The following is a 19,629-nucleotide window of genomic DNA, read 5'->3' as shown; positions in this document are numbered from 1 at the left end:
CCTTGCTATCCTGTTTTAAATAAGCTTCCCACATCACTTCCTCTTATCTTGTTTTTATTAAGAAAATATGAACAAAGAACAGACTGAAAGTGACCAGAAGGGAGAGTGGAGGGGGATAATGGTGGAAAGAAGGGGAAGGGTTTAGAGAAAGGACATGTAGGAATGACCCATGGACAACAGTGTGGGAATTGACTGTGGGAATGGGGCGGGGAGGGTTGAAGATGGGTGGAGGAGGGCAAAGAGGGAAAAATTGGGACAACTGTAATAAAATAACAATAAAAAGTGATTTAATAAAAATAAATAAAATAAAAACAGAAATGCTTTCCTCAGACCACCCTTCTGTTGCCCAGAAATAAGGAGTGGTGCTAACAGCCTCCAGCCATTAATGCCTTCAGGACCTGCCTCAGCTTCACATACAAGTGACAACTCTTCTCTGGAGACCTCAGCCAACAGCTAAGCAACAGGCCAATACAACAACCTAGGCGTTTCTAATGAGAATATTTTGGACTTCCACCAAGATGGAGGTGTAGGTGGAAACACTTTGCCTCCTCACACAACCAAATCTAAAAACAACAAAGTTTTAACAATAATAAACATAGAAAATCAAACAATACGGAGTCCGACAACAATAAACTGCTCAGCTAAACTGGTGAGAGGGGCGGAGCCAGCAGTAGAGCGGGTTGGGCAAAAAAGATCCCCCAACCTAGACGCGCAGGCAGCCAAGGGCGGGATCAAGCCAAGGGCCCCTGGATCCCAGGTGCAGGGTAACAACGGCTGTGAGACAGACCTAGAAGGCCTCGGCGCAGGGCAGCAGCTGACTGCAGTCTCACATTTGGGTGCAGATAAATAGGCTGGGGGGAGAGGGGGAGGGAAGCGGTGAGGCAGACCGGGCTGGAGGGAGCGGAGAGGACCGCCATTGCTCCCTCTGACCCTGCCCCCACATACAGCATCACAACCCAGCAACTGAGTTGCCCCACCCTGGTGAACACCTAGGGCTCTACCCCTCATATGTAACAGGCACGAACAGACCAAAACATTATGGCTCAAGAAGAACTCAGAGCCCCAGAGCCAATAAATCTAAGCGAACAAGAAATTGCCAACCTATCAGATGCACAGTTCAAAACACTGGTGATCAGGATGCTCACAGAACTGGTTGATTTTAGTCATAAATTAGAGGAACATATGAAAACTAAACTAATTGAAATAAAGGGAAATGCACAAGAAAGCAATAGTGGTGGAAAGGAAACTGGGAATCAAATCAAGGGAGTGGACCAGAAGGAAGGAAAAAATGACCAAACAGAAAAATATGAAGAAACAAGAATTCAAAAAAATGAGGAGAGGCTAAGGAACCTCCAGGACATCTTTAAATGTTTCAACATCTCAATTATAGGGGTACCAGAAGGGGGAAAGGAACAGCCACCAGTGGAAAACTTATTTGAACAAATAATAAAGGAGAACTTCCCCATTCTGGCAAAGGAAATAGACTTCCAGGAAATCCAGGAAGCTCAGAGAGCCCCAAAGAAGGTGGACCCAAGAAGAAATACACCAAGGCACATCATAATTATACTAGCCAAGATTAAAATGAAGGAGAGAATTCTAGAAGCAGCAAGAGATAAGGGGACAGTCACCTACAAAGGAGCTCCCATCAGACTGTCAGCTGATTTCTCAAAAGAGACCTTACAGGCAAGAAGGGGCTGGAAAGAAGTATTCCAAGTCATGGAATCCAAAGACCTACATCCAAAATTGCTCTATCCAGCAAAGTTTTCATTTAGAATAGAAGGACAGAGAAAGTGCTTCTCAGATAAGATCAAGTTCAAAGAGTTCATCATCACCCAGCCCTTATTATATGAAATGTTAAAGGGAGTTATCTAAGAAAAAGAAGATAAAAAGGATGAATAGCGAAAGGACAGCAATCTCACAGTTATCAACAACCACACCTAAAACAAAAGCAAACTAAGAGGACAGCTAGATCAGTAGTGAACCATAGAAATGAAGATCACATGGAGGGTTAGCAACAGGGGAGTGGGAGAAGAAGGGGGAGAAGATACAGAAAATAAGTAGCATAGACAGTAGGTAGAAAATAGATAGGGGGAGGACAAGAATAGTATGGGAAATATAGAATCTAAAGAACTTGAGACACATGGTCATGAACTAAAGGGGGGGGTGGGGCAGGGGGTGTGCAGGGTGGAGGGGAATGAAGGGGGGAAATAGAAGAAATGTAATGGCATAATCAATAAAATAAAATAAAATAAGATAAAATAAAATAAAAATATTTTGCGCTGGAATGCCTCATTGGATGAGTGGAGATATTTATTGTCAGGTGCATCATCATTTCTGACCTCTGTTCAGTGTCCCTTCCTCCCTTATTTTTTTATAGATGTTGGTCCCTGCAAACTTCTTCAGTCCTACATCCATTTCTGTGTCTACTTTCTAGAAGACCCCAAAGAAAAAGCAAATTATATTCCATCTCTCCCTCAATAGAATGTAAATTTTATAAAACAGTAAGTTAGTCTTTTCTCTTTATAATATTTTTTTACTATTGTTCAAGTACAGTTGTCTCCATTTTCCCCACCTCCATGTGTCCCCCACCCCACCCATCCCCACCTCTCACCTTCGAACCTAACCCCTTTGGCTTTGTCCATGTGTCCTTTATACGTATTCTTTGACGGCCCTTTCCCTATTTTACTCCATTATCCCTCTCCTCCCATTGGTCTGATTTATTTCACTTTACATACTACCCTTTAGGTTCATCCATGTTGTCACAAATGCTAAGATTTTATTCTTTTTTTATGGCAAAGCAATGTTCAATCATATATATGTACCACATCTTCTTCATCCAATCATCTTAAATAGACAAATTCTTGACTTCCTTTCTTCATCTGTCACTGCACACCAGCCACAAAACCCTTTCTTTTATCTTCAGAACATTCCCATTTACATTTGCAATTTTCTCTGCTTGAAATTTTCCAATTTTCCTTAGGACTGGAAAATTTTCTCATCCTTTATTTCTCAACTCAAAAGTCATCTTCTCAGATAAGTCTTCTACCATAGCATCTTCCATACAGGGACTCTGTCATCATCAGCATAGTTAATTTCTCTGTGGCATTTATCACACTCTGATACTTTATTTATCTCCATTAGGAAGTAGTCTCTAAAAGGAAAGAATCTTATCTATCTTATCCTGTACTGTTTTCCAATGTATAAAATGGTATCTGCTATACAATAGGTGCTCAATAATGAATAAATAAAACAGATGAATGAGTGACTGGATGAGTGTTATCTATGACTATATAACCAACTAAGAGTTTAGTGGCTTAAAATAACAAAGATTTGTAATTACTGGTGACTCTGGGGATCAGGAATACAAGTATCAGCTGAGTGGTTTTTCTGCTCTGGATGATATTGGCTAGTTTCACTCATACACAGCTGTAGTCAAGTGGGATCTCACCTAAGGTGGCTTCTCATCCTTCAGAGTATCTCTCCTTGTGGCCTCTAATCATTCAAAATGTGTAGCCTGGATTTCTTTATGTCACGTCTGCTAATTTCCAAGAAAGAGAAATGGAAGCTGTGGTATCTCTTAAGTTTTAGTATGAAAATCCCAGAATGTCATTTCCACTGCATTTTATTGGTCTACTGTATAAGTCATAGTCTAGCCCACATTCGAGAAGAGAGAAAATAGACCCCATTTCTTGGAATCTATATATGTATAGTGAAGGGAGAAATTATTAACAGCCATATTTGGAATAATACCCCATATAACTCAGTAAATGGAAATGCTAGCATACAAGGTGTGATGAAATTTTTAAATAGTTATTGCCACACTGTTTACAAATAGGCTTCAATAATATTGTTCTGGTCTTTGCCATAATTCAATCAGCCTCCTTCTCTTGGATGATTCATACTATGATTCTTATAATTGAATGAAAAGGAAATTTCAAGTCACAGAGGAACAAAGCTAAATGAGTTGTCTTCATCTGTGTTTTAGTGACAACTAAGCATTATATGATTCATTCTGATTTTGAACTAACTAATGGTGGGAGCCTACCTCTCTGAAGCTTCTAGAGCTCCAGAGTCATTCAAAGGAAAATGAGGAAAAAGGAAAAGACGTGCTCTGATCCACTATTATTTTTCCTGGATGGAGACTGATGCTGCTAATGAAATCCAGCCAGCACCCCCAGGCTTCTTCCCTTTAGGCCTCAAGCAAATTCTTTTTGGAGAATCTCAGCTAAGAAATAAATCGTTTTCTCTCCTTTAAGTAAAGTAGGTCAGCAATCTTCCTGAACAACAGAATGGGCTTTAGGTCTGTTATTGACTCTTCTAATAGAAAAGGTAAAGAAGATACTTATAACAAAGAACTCAACATAGTGCGCATTAGATTGCACTGGGAAGATTTTTTTAATTACCAGTGTCTATGCCCCAGAGATTTTCACTCTATTAGTTGGGGGTATTTTCTAAAAATTACACATAAATTTCTCATGTGCAGCCTGGTATAAAAACCTCTACCTTAAAGAAAAGGGTTTGGTGACAATTAGAAGGCTTCACTTATAAATAATATACATAGTGCTAGTTTTCTCTAGTGCATTACAAAAAAAATTTATACGATTAGAAATAATTGGGTATTTTCCTGAAAGTTCCCCATAACAAATATTTATCACTCCTACCCACAATGTTTGAAAGTGCCTAATTCTCCACACCCTACCAGCATTACTCATTAGCAATTTTCTTTTGTTTCCTTTTGTTGAACTAAATAAGTGGAAACAACAACTTCAACATTGTCCCTGTCTGAATATCTTGAATAATTGCTAAGACTGAACATCTCACTTGTTCATTGGCCATTATGTTTGCCTTAAATTACCTTTTCATAGGTTTGCCCATTTTTTAAAATTTAGCTGTCCATCTTTCTTTTATTGTTTGTATAAACTAGTTATATGGATAATATACATTGTCTTTTGTGTATGCTGTGTGTGTGTGTGGAAGTGAGGAAAAACTTCCTCAGGTTTTTACATTTTTTAACTTTTGTGTCATGTTATTCCTTTTTTTATGTTGTGTAGACAAAACTTTCAGGCTTTCTTCCCTTATTTATTTATTTTTTTTTGTCTAGAAAGGCTACTCACAATCCAATATTCTTTTAAGCTCTAGATTTCCTAATGTCTTTAAGTTTTCACATTTAAATATTTAATATTTCTGAAATTATTTTAGTATAGTGCAAGGCAAGTAGATACTTGTTTTCCATTAATTTACACAACACAAATACTTAACTTATCATAGCACACTTCCATTTTTAGATACATTTTTTAATTATAAATGTTTGTATAGTCTGATCACCTAAAATTACACAAGTTGATTTTAAGGATATTGAATCATGAAATATGAATCATTCTGGCTATTTTACTGTGACATTCAGGGAAAACCTTTTAAGTAAGAAATGAATTTTTAAAAGTCCTCTCATTCTAAAATGTATTCATTATATCTGGAACTTTGACACACTTTTTTATGAGCTTCTTTTTATTCATTGAAATTATACATTTTTGAAATAATTTAAATCCTCTATATTTGGATTTTAGGATTGAAAAATCAGAAATATTACACTTTGCAGCCACCAATTCTTTTTTAATATATTTTACTGATTATGCCATTACAGTTGTCCTATTCCCCCCTTCATTCCCCTCCACCCTGCACATCCCCTCCCCCACTATTCCCCCCTTTAGTTTATGTCCACGTGTCTCAAGTTCTTCAGATTCTACATTTCCCATACTATTCTTGTTCTCCCCCTATCTATTTTCTATCTACTGTCTATGCTACTTATTCTCTGTACATTCTCCCCCCTTCTCCTTCTCCCACTCCCCTGTTGCTAACCCTTCATGTGATCTTCATTTCTATGGTTCACTCCTGATCTAGCTGTCCTCTTAGTTTGCTTTTGTTTTAGGTGTGGTTTTTAATAACTGTGAGATTGCTGTCCTTTCACTATTCATCCTTTTTATCTTCTTTTTCTTAGACAAGTGTCTTTAATATTTCATATAATAAAGGCTTGGTGATAATGAACTCCTTGAATTTGATCTTATCTGAGAAGCACTTTCTCTGCCCTTCTATTCTAAATGAAAACTTTGCTGGATAGAGCAATCTTGGATGTAGGTCTTTGGATTTCGTGACTTGGAATACTTCTTTCCAGCTCCTTCTTGCCTGTAAGGTCTCTTTTGAGAAATCATCTGACAGTCTGATGGGAGCTCCTTTGTAGGTGACTGTCTCCTTATCTCTTGCTGCTTCTAGGATTCTCTCCATTTTAATCTTGGCTAATATAATTATGATGTACCTTGGTGTGTTCCTTCTTGGGTCCACCTTCTTTGGGACTCTCTGAGCTTCCTGGATTTCCTGGAAGTCTATTTCTTTTGCCAGATTGGAGAAGTTCTCCTTTATTATTTGTTTAAATAAGTTTTCCACTTGTTGCTCTTCCTCTTCCCCTTCTGGTATCCCTATAATTCAGATGTTGAAACATTTAAAGATGTCCTGAAGGTTCCTAAGCCTCTCCTTATTTCTTTGAATTCTTGTTTCTTCATATTTTTCTGTTTGGTCATTTTTTCTTCCTTCTGGTTTACTCCCTTGATTTGAGTCCCAGTTTCCTTTCCATCACTATTGGTTTCCTATGCATTTCCTTTTATTTCAATTAGTTTAGCCTTCATTTGTTCCTCTAATTTGTGACTGAAATCAACCAGTTTTGTAAGCATGCTGATGACCAGTGTTTTGAACTGTACATCTGATAGGTTGGCTATTTCTTGGTCACTTAGAGTTATTGGCTCTGGGGCTTTGAGTTCTTCTTGAGCCATAATGTTTTGGTCTGTTCGTGCCTGTTAAAGATGAGGGGTAGAGCCCTAGGTGTTCACCAAGGTGGGGCAACTCAGTTGCTGGGTTGTGATGCTGTCTGTGGGGGTGGGGTCAAAGAGGAGCAATAGCAGTCCCCTCTGCTGCTTCCTGCCACTGGGGCCTGCTCGGTCCATCTCACTGCTCGCTCCTTCGCCTGGTTTATCTGCGCAGGAATGCGTGACCACAGTCAGCCTGCTGCCTTGTGCCCTAACTGGGTCTGCCCATTGCAACCAAAACCTGGGATTGGCCAACTGTCGCCCCCGCACCTGGGTCGGTCTGGCCGAGTTTTCCTGTGCTACCCCGCTCCTCCAGTCGCTGGTTGCGCCCTCTTACCAGTCTGGCTGAATGGTAGTTGTTGTCAGACTTCCATATAGTTCAATTTTCTGTGTTTTGGTTATGTTTTTGTTAGTAAAACTTTGTTGTCTTTAAACTTGGTTGTGCAAGGAGGCACAGTGTTTTCACCTATGCCTCCATCTTTGCTGCAAATTCTGCAGCCACCAATTCTTTGTAGTGCTAATGTGATTATTAATTTATTGTGATCCAGATATGTTAATAAACTCTGAAAAGAAAACATATGTGAACCGTTGCTGTAATTAAAAAGCAAAAATATGTAGAAAATAATATACACAATAATTATTTTGCTGCTTTAATTCTTTAGGTTAAGACCAATGCTGCAAATCTTTTGCTTGTGACAAAGCAACCCAACCTTAGCAAGTCATTTAATTCTCTACGTCTCAATTTCCTTACCTCTAAATTAGGATAATAATGTAGCTCTCAAAGTATTGTTGCAAGCAATTAGTAAAATAATACGTGAAAAGTGCTTAGCAAAGTGCCATATGTAAAGCCAGCACTCACTAAATGATAGGTGTTTTCATTTCATTATTATTGTCATCACCTAATATATATTATGTGATCTTCTTATTGTTTTCATAGGTAAACGCAGCCTAGTCAGACTTCATGCCTACCACTCCATTGATATTGCTTATGTCAAAGTCACCAATAACTTCCATGAAACCACATTCCATGTACCCCTTTCTAGTCTTGTCTTAAACTATGCTTCTGCCCTTTTACTATGTTTACTTTACTCTTCAGTCTTATCTCATTTTTACTTCTTATCTCATTCTTTCCCCTGTCCCCTCACCACACTGTCTGTGTTTTTTATGATTCTCTTCTGTTGAACCTCTTAAGTGTTGAGATTCTTCAAGGCTCTGTTTCATCACCTTTTCAATATTCTCACAAAGTAACATTTCTAGTTAATGTTATACAATCCATGGTTTTGAAACACTAATGGCCCCCAACTCCCTAACTTCAACCTTTTCTCTTTGGATCTCCAGAAACCAACTTTCTTCTACATCATATCTCTGCATGCATGTCAGACAAATATTTCAGACTTGTCAAAGAAAAATCAGAATTTCTGACACAGCTGTCTAACCACACCTCAGCTGCATCCTGTCCAAATCTTCTTTACTCCATAACCTGGTATTACTACTTTTTAAAATGTAAATCAGATCTTGCTTCATCCTTTCTTAATACCCTCCAATGGATTCCCACTGTAGTTTTTATAAAATCCAAATCCTTTACCTTAGTTTGCAAAGGACATTTCATGGCCTGGCTTTTTCTCTCTTTGCTATTATTTAATAATTTCCTTTTCTTGTCACCTATACTTCAGCAACATTGGTTTTCTTGATATCTTTAAATTCAACATACTTCTAAATTTTACCAGACTGTCATCTGTCTGTAAAGGATGATTCCAAAGTAGCCACAGAGTCTCTGTATTATGAGCTTCTTTCTATTCATTGGAATTATACATTGTTGGTTTAAGTGCCTATCTGTTTATTTCCTCTCACTAATGTAAGTTTCATAAAAGTAAGGATCTTCTGACCTTGGTTCGTATTTCAAAGAACAGAGCTTAGTATTCAACAAGCATTTGTTGAGTGTATAAGCAAACATTAATCCCTTTAAGGCAGAAAAATCAAAATGTAAAGAAGAGCTAGTGTAAAACATTTCTGAGGAAAAGTTATGAGTAATCACTTTCCTTGAAACTTTGCATATTTTCTGTAATTAATTCAAAATAAATTTGTCAATCACTTAATGCTTAAGAATTTGCTAATTAAGTGCTGTCTGGAAATAAACAACAAAACACAAAGCATGGTCCCTAACATCATGAAGTTTTCCACTTAGATGCAGACATAACTGTACACACGAAAAGTTTAATACCAGACAGCAAATATTAAATGCTAGAAGAATGATACAAATATGAGTAGGAAGAAATAGCCTAAGATTCAAATGTATTTATTTCTCAGAATTATTACCAGGAATAATTATTTTTGTGCTTTTTTCTTCATTGTTGAAGTGTAATTATATTTTTTGAAGATGTTGATGCACAACTGAATATGTAATCTGATAACAAAATGTTGAGAAATTCTAAAAAACTATTTCAGACCATTCAATAAAAATAAAAACAAAATGTAAATGATGCTCACTAGGAAAATAAAATGAAATTAAAATAATTTTCAAGAGAATTTTTCCTCTGAGACAGAGGAAAACTTGCATTGTTTTCAACAGCAATTGATACATTTTGGAACTTATTTGAAAGCTAATTGTATGTTTATATTTTTAAATTAAAAATAAAGAACTCATTGTGTATTTCTGACTGCTGAGATTTCTATCACATGTGGGTGTTTCCAAAAATATTTTTTCCTCTATAGTAACTCTCTCCACAGTTTTAATTTGTGAAGTGAGTCTAAATAATGCAACTGAAATACAGTGATCTCATTTTTTTTTTAAAGTGTCATAGTGTGGATAAGTCCATCAGAGGAGTTTATTCCATGTTAGGAAGGTTTGAGGTAACATAAGGTCCAGTGCCTAGAGGGAAAAAAAGGATGGCGTTTAGGAGGAAAAGGTCACAGAAGAAGAAGCTGCAAAGATGAATTCTACCAACTTCATGCTTTTGAAAACAGCCAGCCTGGATATCCACCAGCAACAAAGTTCTTTAATTACTCTTGGAAGAAATGGCAGGGAGGGTCAAGTTTAAGTAGAGCCTATCAGTAAAAGACAACAGTCTTCAATTTTCCCTGAAAACAACTCAGCAAGATGTAGTCTTGAAGTTATCCTGTATGACCACATCACCATGGTAACCTGCAGCTCAGGCTAGATGATATCTGCAGAGCAGTGAGAACATTCCTTTCAAGCCAGAAGAATGTATGTAGGTCACACACGCACAAATCCAGTGTAAGAGAATAAAAGATTCATTAACAGGGTAGTGCAACCATGCTGAGGCATCCAACATTTGAACAATGAAAACTATTTGAGTCTTTTCTTATAGGAGAGATGCAAAAATTTAACACCAGTTACTGAAACTGGGAGCACCTCTAATATGTCAAGAAGAAAAAAAACATAAAATAAAATATTTTTCTGGGATATTTTTCTGGTTATATAATACAGAAAATCCACTTTCCCCACCTAAAATCTCATTTCTCCTCCTCTGGAGATACCAAATACCTCTTCAGAAGCCATTCACATCTACTCCCAGGTATTTGTGTAAGGCATGACTAAAACATGCTTACATGTAAGGAAGGCTGCACCTCACTCGTTGTTAACAGTAAGACAAGCATCTATGTAAGAAGTAAGGAGAGACCAAAAAAGAAATATCAACATTTTTATAATGGTTATTATTTGATAGACTTTAAATATATTCACTTTCTTAATTCATCCATCAACCCTGTAGTGTAGGTGCTATTATTTTCCTTCTTTTATGGATGAAGAACTAAAACACAAACAGGTTAAGTAATTTTCCAGAGGTGACACAGCTAACCAATGACTGACGGAGAATTGAAATTGTGATAGTCTAACTCCAGAGTCTGTGTTTTTAACCACTATGATAAGACTATATTATCAACACAGAATTCCTTTTTTTAAGGTAGAAAGAGAAAATTCCTCAAATCGGCTGTTATGTTAGTTATTACTGCATAACAAATGGCTTAAAACAATAACCATTTATTACTTCAAAGTTTCTGTGAGTCAGTAATCCAGGAGTAGCTGATTGCCAGTGGGGGACTGTCAATCATAGCTATAATTTGGATTTCTTAGACTAATGTAAAGCAGGGCTGGGACTAAGGCAAGGCAAGTGAGGCACCTAGGGGACAAAACTTAAGGTGACACTGGTTCTCGGGTGCTGACCCTGCACTCACTGACCCAAAGGATGAGTATCTTTTTATAGTTTGCTCCCTAGATGTCTTGCTTGCTATATCTTAGTGCCAGCTTTGGTACAGAGGATAAACACTCTTCCATGTTTTAATCACTCTCCTTCCTATTATTTATTACTGTAGGTTTGCACTCTCAGAAGCTTCCCAGGGGAAATTCAAAACTGACCCCCATACATAGAGAGCAAGGACAGGTGGAAGAAAGAGTCAGGCCACTCCATAGTAACAGGTGGCAGGTTTAATAAACAAGGGAACTTACATACCAGGCTTGTCTTGGGTGACCACAAGATGAGTAACTCTCCACACCCATCTGCCAGAATATTAAAGGTTTATAGAGAGGCTGTAACAGGATCCAATTCTATGTACCATCCATATGGTCTCAACAAATGCACTGCTCTCTCAAGACTACATTCTTGAACATGACTGCTACTGTGGGAATGTTGGGTGGTGAAGAGCCATGTCCAGCTCACGGGTCACTGGGTGGTCACATCCTTTTGATTACTTTCTCCAACAATTACAAGTTCAAAGTCATCATTTACTTAAACAGTAGAGGTTTTATCTTATAGTTTTGCTTATTTTAAATTTTAAAAATATTAAGCTCACTATGTTCTTGTCACAACCATTAGTGGTACATTTTGTCTCTAACACAAGAGGTTTCTAATTGTCAGAGTAGTATAACCTGTCTTAGAGGTCTAGAATGGAAAAACTTTTTAAAAAGTGCAGTTTCATGAACATATTCCATAAACACTCTAATATTGTGATATTTGAGTTTATATTTATGCTAAGTTTTCTGGGATAGTGGTTCACAATCTTTTTTTTAAAAAGCTAAAACTCCTTCTTCATCATGAATTACAGCATCATTTTTCTAATATTTTGGGGTGTTTATTCTCATTTGTCCTACTAAACTCAGTCATCATTTTTTTACTCAGAAGCAAATCATATACTTCAATAAAAGCATTGTATTTTCTATTATAATAGCAAATACACAGAAGAGCAATTTAAAAAGTGGATTCAAACTACTGGTTCTTCTACCCACAAACGTCTCAGAATTACTTGTGGAGGTCTTAAACATATTCAAGTTCAGGCCTCTCTCTCAGAGAAGGCTGCCACAGGGGTCAGGACCCATGTATTTTTCAAAAGGTCTCTGGGCAGCTCTGATGTTTCCTCCTGGTTGAGTCACTGATTTTAGGTCAACTGGGACACTTTGGGGTTTGGAGGCCTTTGTCTGAGGGTGTGGGGAGCTTTGTTTTACAGTTTTATTAGCTGTGGTGAAGAACTTGGCCTCTGGCTTTGGGACATCTGTCTTGGGTCTTTTTTCCCCAGGGGAGAGTTTATTTCCTTCTTTATCTCTTGTTTGATTTTTGGCTTCTTCCCTGGGCACTTAACCTGGAATCTTGAGCTCTGATGCTTTCAAGGTCTCCACAGTTGGGAAGACCTCCTTCCTGCAAAGTGTGTGGGGACCAGGACTCTTTTTTGGAGACTTCTTTCCTGTGGTATGTTTTTGTATCTCTCTGTTTTCTTTGGCAGGAGTTTATACTATTGAGACCAATAAAGGAATTCCAACTCCTGGTTCATTTTGCACTTCATTTTAGGCTTTTACTCTTCAAGCCTCTTTCTTCTCAGGCTCAGCAGCGTCTGTCTTCTGGGGTTCAGGGTCGCTCACTGGAGGACCATTCGTTTTGTGCATTGCCTCCTCTGTAGCTAGGGCTGATGCAGCCTTTCTATCCTGTTTCAGAAGTCTTCTATCTCTTTTCATCTCATTTTGTGTTTCATCATAGTCTTTTTGTTTTTGTATTTTCTTTGCTTTTTTTTCCCTTTGCTTCTTTTTTCTTCTGGCTAGGAGTACACATTCCTTTGGCTTCATCCTGACTGCTATCAAATGAACAAAACATGGGAAGGGTGACTGATCTCTCAGTTTTCACTTGCAAGACTTTCACACTCTCCCACTCTGGCAATTTCTGTGACAGCAACAATGTTTTCAATGATGTACTGCGCCTGCATTCCAGGGTGACCGATGCCCACAGTGCTGCAAGAATGACTTACAGAGATGTTTAAGACAGTTCTGACTACGGATCCATTTTTCTCTCTGGAAAGATTCTTGGCTTGAAGGTCTATAGGTACTGGAACTTTTTCTCTCTTACAGAAGTGTCTCCCTGAGGTGTAAGGGTAATAGCTGCTTGAGTCCTGCATCAGTAAGAAAGAAATAAAAAATACCCAGAAAGCAGAGCTTGGCCTCATAGGCTTTGTACTCCTTTTTTTAAGGTTCAGAGGGGGATAATCTGAGATATGGTTTTAATTCCATGCTTGTTCAGATGCTTCTTTTAAAAATGTTCTGTCTTTTCAGAAGTTACATTGGGCTCATCATTAGTAAATAAACAGATATCTGCTAAATCTGATTGAATACCATGAATAATGGAATTTTCCGTAATACCACCATTTGAAAATTTTTTAATTCTCATTTAAAAGGAAGTCATTCATCTTTTGCCTGGATCTGGAATGTGCCAATAGAGCTTCCATGGCCTTCTGATTTGCCCTTTATCCAGCTGTTTCAGGGGCAGCCAGGGTTGCTGAGATCTAAACTGAGGCTGCAGGTGTGGGTGAGGCCTGCTCAGCTGGGCAGACTCGCGTGCAGAGCCCTACTCGGTCTTCATTTTTAAATGCACAAGTGTGATTTTACTACTAGTTGTTGTTCAGCAGTAGGAATGAGCAGTTTTATTTCTTTAACTTTATATCATAAGCAACATAAAAAAGATTTACATAAAATTTTTAAGTACACTTGAAATTAGTAGTTATGATGTCTAAACAAAGAAAACACCAATGAAAATAATTTATCTCTGCTCTAACATATCAACTTCTTTCCCCACCTCCATTTTTTCCTAGTCATGGCCTATTTGCACACAATAAATCCCAGTAGAGATATACTTAATTATTTTTCACCTATATCCTAAAAGTTTCTCTAAGTATTACATACTAAACACCTCTTGATACACCTCACCTTGCCACACAATCCTTATAAGTACCATTTTATATAGTATTTCTAAAAGCTATTTATTTCAGAAAATTATAATCATATGCAAATACAGGGAGACTATTATACTGTAGTAAATAAACCCTCTGTACCACCACCCAGCTCTGACAAGTGTTAGTCACCTAATCAATTCTAAATCAGAAATAATTTTGAAGAGATGATTACATACTAAATTATAAGATTAGATCTCTAATCTTATAATACTAAACATACTAAATTATAAGATTAGATCTCTTCAAACATACTAAATTATAAGATTAGATCTCTTCAAAAATACTAAATTATAAGATTAGATCTCTAATCTGCCACCTACATTTTTAGGCTATGTCACAACTCCATAACAAACTTTTACTTGGTTCCTTGTACATAATGATGTTGGCTTGTAAGGATAATTTTCGTGGACAAGAGTTGGTGACAGAGATGAGCCAAATATTTTTGAGTTGCCAACAGACTAGACTGAATTAGAAAATTCCAGACTTTTACATATTTTTAATTATATTTAAAACTAATTAGAAGAGATCAAAAATTATCTTAAATTGATTAAAAATAGCAGAGCTTCAAGAATAATCAATTCATGGTGATTTGTTTATTTTTTCAATGGCTTCAATCATTGTAAAAAAAAGTAATTTTTAAAGAAAAAATTATAAGTTTGATAAATAAGAATTCTGGAGAAAGTAATAAAAATCCAAAATGTATTCTGTTATCTGAAAACTAGAGAGAGGAGCTGTTGACCACTGAGTTCAATTAAGTCTCAGATAAAGTCAGAATTAGCCCTGGCTGGTATGGCTCAGAGGATTGAGTGCCAGCCTGTGAACCAAACAGTCACTGGTTCCATTCCCCAATCAGAGTATATACCTGGGTTGCAGGCCAGGTCCCTAGAAGGAAGCATGCCAGGGGCAAACACACATTGATGTTTCTCTCCCTCTCTCTAAAAAAAAAATAAATAAGATTTTTTTTAAAAAGTCAGAATTAACGAAGCCACTCTGGCAGGAAGCTAACGTTTGAATAAATATAACAACACAATTATACAGCAAGGGAGTTTAATTCATAGGGAAATACTGGACAACATCCAAATATATTTATTTTTAAGAATCAAAGAACAACTTAAATTGCATAAGATAATATTTTAAGCAGCATAAAAATAGCAACTTGAAAACTGGTAGCAAATAATTATCCTTGGTTGATGCTTAAGTATTAAATATCAGCACGAGTGTGGTAATGTAATTCATACTAATATATTTTTAAATTTTTGTTTGAAGTATGGAAAAAGTTTGCCATTGCTGATTTGAGTGCACAGGTATATAAGATAAGTAACATGAAACCCACAGTACAGAGAGAGTTGATAGCAGTAATGAAAAGAAAACTGGACCAGGTATCAAAAGATTTAGATACCAGCATCAATTTTTTCTGTAAGGGTTTATATCTTTGAACCTTAAAATTTTTCATGTAAAAAGTACCAAGCCAAACTAAGATATGATTAAGCTAAATTTTAAAATAAGATTCTCTAATATATATAGTATTAAAAGATAATTATTAAATTTAAATGATAGTTCTTTTTAAGCCTCTATTTTAAAAACAGAATGTATAGAAAACCTCCATAGGGACAAAAGTATTTATTACCTGTCTGTCCTGAACTGATATTCAGGTGGGGGTCAGGGAGTGAGGTGCGGGAAGGTATATGTTACTGTATGATAATTTACTCTAGGACATCATCCAAACAAGTTTATTCCAAAGAATAAAAACAAAAATATATACTCAACATAAGTTATTCTAGCATAATTTGCCAATTATTAAATTTGTATTAACACTTGTTACTATACATTTTTTTGTAAATCCATTAATATTCTTCATTTTGGAATCATCACTACATAATGAGTTCAATTAGTAAAATTTTGCAAAACAATTGTGACTGGCCTGGATTATTTGATATATTTGGGGACAAGGCCTACTTCATCACAGATGCTGATCAGTGCTTCTCAAAGTACTTTCTCTGGTTCAGCTATCTGTGAACTTTTAGATTTTTTAATTTAATTTTTATTGTATTTTTTCTACCACCATTTAGTCTCCTTATACCTCCCTCCCCCCAGCAATCACCACACTGTTGTCCACGTCCATGAGTCCTTTTCAGCTCAATCCCTCCACCCTGTTATTCCCCCCCCCCCACTGCTAGCTGTCATCTGCTCCATCTATGAGTCTGTCCCCATTTTCCTTGTTAGTTCAGTTCATTCATTAGATTCCACATGTGAGTGAAATCATATGGTATTTGTCTTTCACTGCCTGGCTTATTTCACTTAGCATAATGTTCTCCATGTCCATCCATGCTGTCACAAAGGGTAAATTTTTCTTCCTTTTTATGGACCAGTACTGTTTCCTTGTGTAAATGTCCCATAGTTGTTTTATCCACTCATCTACTGATGGGCACTTGGGCTGCTTCCATATCTTGGCAATTGTAAAAAATGCTGCAATGAACATAGGAGTGCCTATGTTCTTTTGAATTAGTATTTTGGGTTCTTTCAGATATATTCCCAGAAGTGAGACTGCTGGATCAAAATTATATATCAATATTCTTGGATCCTACTCCCATACCTAATAAATCAGAAATTCTGGTAATGAAACAAGGTTATCTGTACTTTAACAAGTTCACTGGGTCATTCTGAGGCACACTAAAGTTTTATAACCAATGCTCTAGATATTTTATGTAAGAATAGATTAAATACAGTTTAGGTGCTTAGAGAATCACTGAGAAGGCTGCAAGAGCAAGTTCTGAACTGGGTCTCCAGAAATGAAGAACAGGATAGAAACAACCCACCAGGGAATTACTACCTCAGAGTCCACTACTGGAACAACAGATTTCAAGGACATCTTCTGTAACTGCAGAGGTTCTCAGGATTGTGAAATTAAGAAGACACCATTACTGCTGCTACATATGTGCTTCTCAAAGCCAGGAACTGGAGAGCAGATCCTGAGAAACAGTTTCAGAAGTACCTCCATCTCCATGACATTGTTTCTTGCAGAGTAATACTTAAAGGAGACAGAAAGGTTGCTTCCACCTCCCAATCTCACACCAGTGCACATGACTAACGAATCCCACTGTTTAACCAGAAACATAGCCACACAGGTATAACTTAGAGCTAGCCTTGGCATTTAATGAATAGCATAGTTAAATCACTACCTAGACATTATCTACAGTGTTCTGAAGTATGGCCCTAGAATTATCATTTTCTTTAATTACTATATTGAAGCATAATATAAGAAATACTGAGAAGGGACTTCCAGTCAAGATGGAGGTGCAGGTAGACACACTTCACCTCCTTGCACAATCACAAGAAGAATTACAACTGACCTCAAAACAAATTGCACCCAGAACTGCAAAAAAAAAAAAAAAAAAATCGAACCGTATGGAATTAAAGGATTCAGATGGAACTGCAAGGATTTAAAGAAGCCACATTCATCCAGATAGTAGGAGGGGTATAGATGCAGAGTTGGTATGGAGAGGGGCGGAGATGTGATGTAACACAAAGAGGCAGCAGCAGCAGTGGAACGGATGGTCCTGTAGTCATGTGTGGTGGCTAAAAATCAGGAGTGATACCTCAGAAAGGAGCAACCCTAGACCCAGGCCAGCCAAGACTGCATACCCCAGGGTTCCAGCACTGGGAAGATAAAGTCCCATAATTTCTGGCTATAAAAAAACAATGGGAGTTGGGGCAGTGGAAGAAACTGATGGTTTCTCAGGAAACTGCATTTAAAGGGCCCACACAGAATGTACACAAACACACCCACTCTGGGATTTACCACCAGGACAACAGCTAGAAGGGTACCAGTCACATATGGCAAGTGGGTGAAGTAACTGGAAATGGAGCAAATGTGGAGCAAACCTCCAGAAGCCAGGCAGTGGCATTGTCCCACACGGAGCCACAAAGCAGTAAAGCAGATGCCCTTTCCTGGCAGTTGTCTATGGTTCCACCCCATACAACTTAACAGGTATGCTGAGACAGGGAGTCAAAGCAGCTCTACCTAATACACAGAAACAAACACAGAGAGGCTGCCAAATTGACAAAACCAAGAAATATGGCCCAAATGAAAGAAGACAACAAAACCCCCAAAAAAGACCTAAACAAAACAGAGATAGCCAACCCATCAGATGCAGAGTTCAAAACACTGGTGATCAGGATACTCAGAGAACTCATTGAATACAGAAACAATATAAAGGAAGAAATGAAGTTTATGCTACGTGAAATAAAGAAATATCCACAGGGAAACAGTGAAGGGAAGGACACTGGGATTCAAATCAACAAATTGGAAGTTAAGGAAGAAATAAACAACCAGAACAGAAATAAGAAGCAATAGTTTAAAAAAGTAAGGATAGTATAATAAGACTCTGGGTTACCTACAAAATACCCACATCTGAATTACAGGGATGACAGAAGAAGAGAAAGAGCAAGCAATTAAAAATTTATTTGAACCAATGTTGAAAGAAAACTTCCCTAATTTAGTGAAGGAAACATACATACATGTCCAGGAAGCTCAGAGAGTCACAAACAAGTTGAACCTAAAGAGGCCCACACCAAGACACATCAATTAAATGCCAAAGGTTAAGGATAAAGAGAGAATCTTAAAAGTAGCAAGAGTAAAGCAGAGAATTATATACAAAGTCCTAGTTCCCATAGGACTATCAGCTGATTTCTCAAAAGAAACTTTTCAGGCAAGAGGGACTGACAGTAAGTATTCAAAGAGATGAGAGGCAAAGACGTATAGCCTAGATCCAGCAACCCTATCATTTAGAATGAAGGGCAGATAAAGCTTTTCCCAGACAAGGTAAAGTTAAAGGAGTTCATCATCACCAAGACATTATTACATTAAATGTTAGAGGTACTTATTTAAGAAAAAGAAGAGTAAAACTATGAACAATAAAATGGCAACAAACTCACAACTATCAACAATGGAATCTAAAAACAAAAAACAAAAACCTAAGCAAACAATGAAGACAGGAACAGAATCATAGGTATGGAGATCACATGGAGGGTTATCAGCTGAGATGGAGAAGGGGAAAAGGCGGGGAAGGTACAGGGATTAAGAAGCATAATTGGTAGGTACAAAATAATCAGGGGGATGTTATGAATAGTATGGGAAATGGAGAAACCAAAGACGTTATATGCATGATCCTTGGACATGAACTAAGCTAGGGTGAGGGTGGTGAATTGCTGGAGGGAAGAGGGCTACTGGGCAGAGGTGGTCAAAGGGTAAAAAATCAAACAACTGTAAGAGTATAATCAATAAAATAGACTTAAAAAAGAAATACTGAGAAAACAAAGGTTTAGAGCAATTAAAAATTTTTAAGGATATTTATTAATTTTCACAAATCGGGGGTGCTGGCAAGTGTAGCTGATTTTGGGATGAGTCAGAAATGGGGTTGCAAAGGAAGATTCACACAGGGATTTAAACCCAGCTGTGGCAGCCATGCAGGTTGAATCATGTGGTTTAGGGAGGCTAACCACATGGTTTGGGCAGCAGAGAGAGGGCTCCCTTAAATACATGGCTTAG

At 37.4% G+C, this 19,629-nt stretch overlaps 1 pseudogene; it reads right to left on the bottom strand.

Moving 5' to 3' along the window:
* Positions 1–12,871: 12,871 nt before the first annotated feature.
* Positions 12,872–16,950, bottom strand: LOC119043821 (ribosomal L1 domain-containing protein 1-like; annotated as a pseudogene).
* Between the last annotated feature and the right edge of the window lie 2,679 nt (positions 16,951–19,629).

This window comes from Artibeus jamaicensis, unplaced genomic scaffold, assembly GCF_021234435.1.
Source record: "Artibeus jamaicensis isolate MK-2021 breed Jamaican fruit bat unplaced genomic scaffold, CSHL_Jam_final scaffold_584, whole genome shotgun sequence".
NCBI lineage: Eukaryota > Metazoa > Chordata > Mammalia > Chiroptera > Phyllostomidae > Artibeus > Artibeus jamaicensis.
Note: the sequence above shows the minus strand (reverse complement) of the source record. Positions and strands in the feature narration are given on the sequence as shown.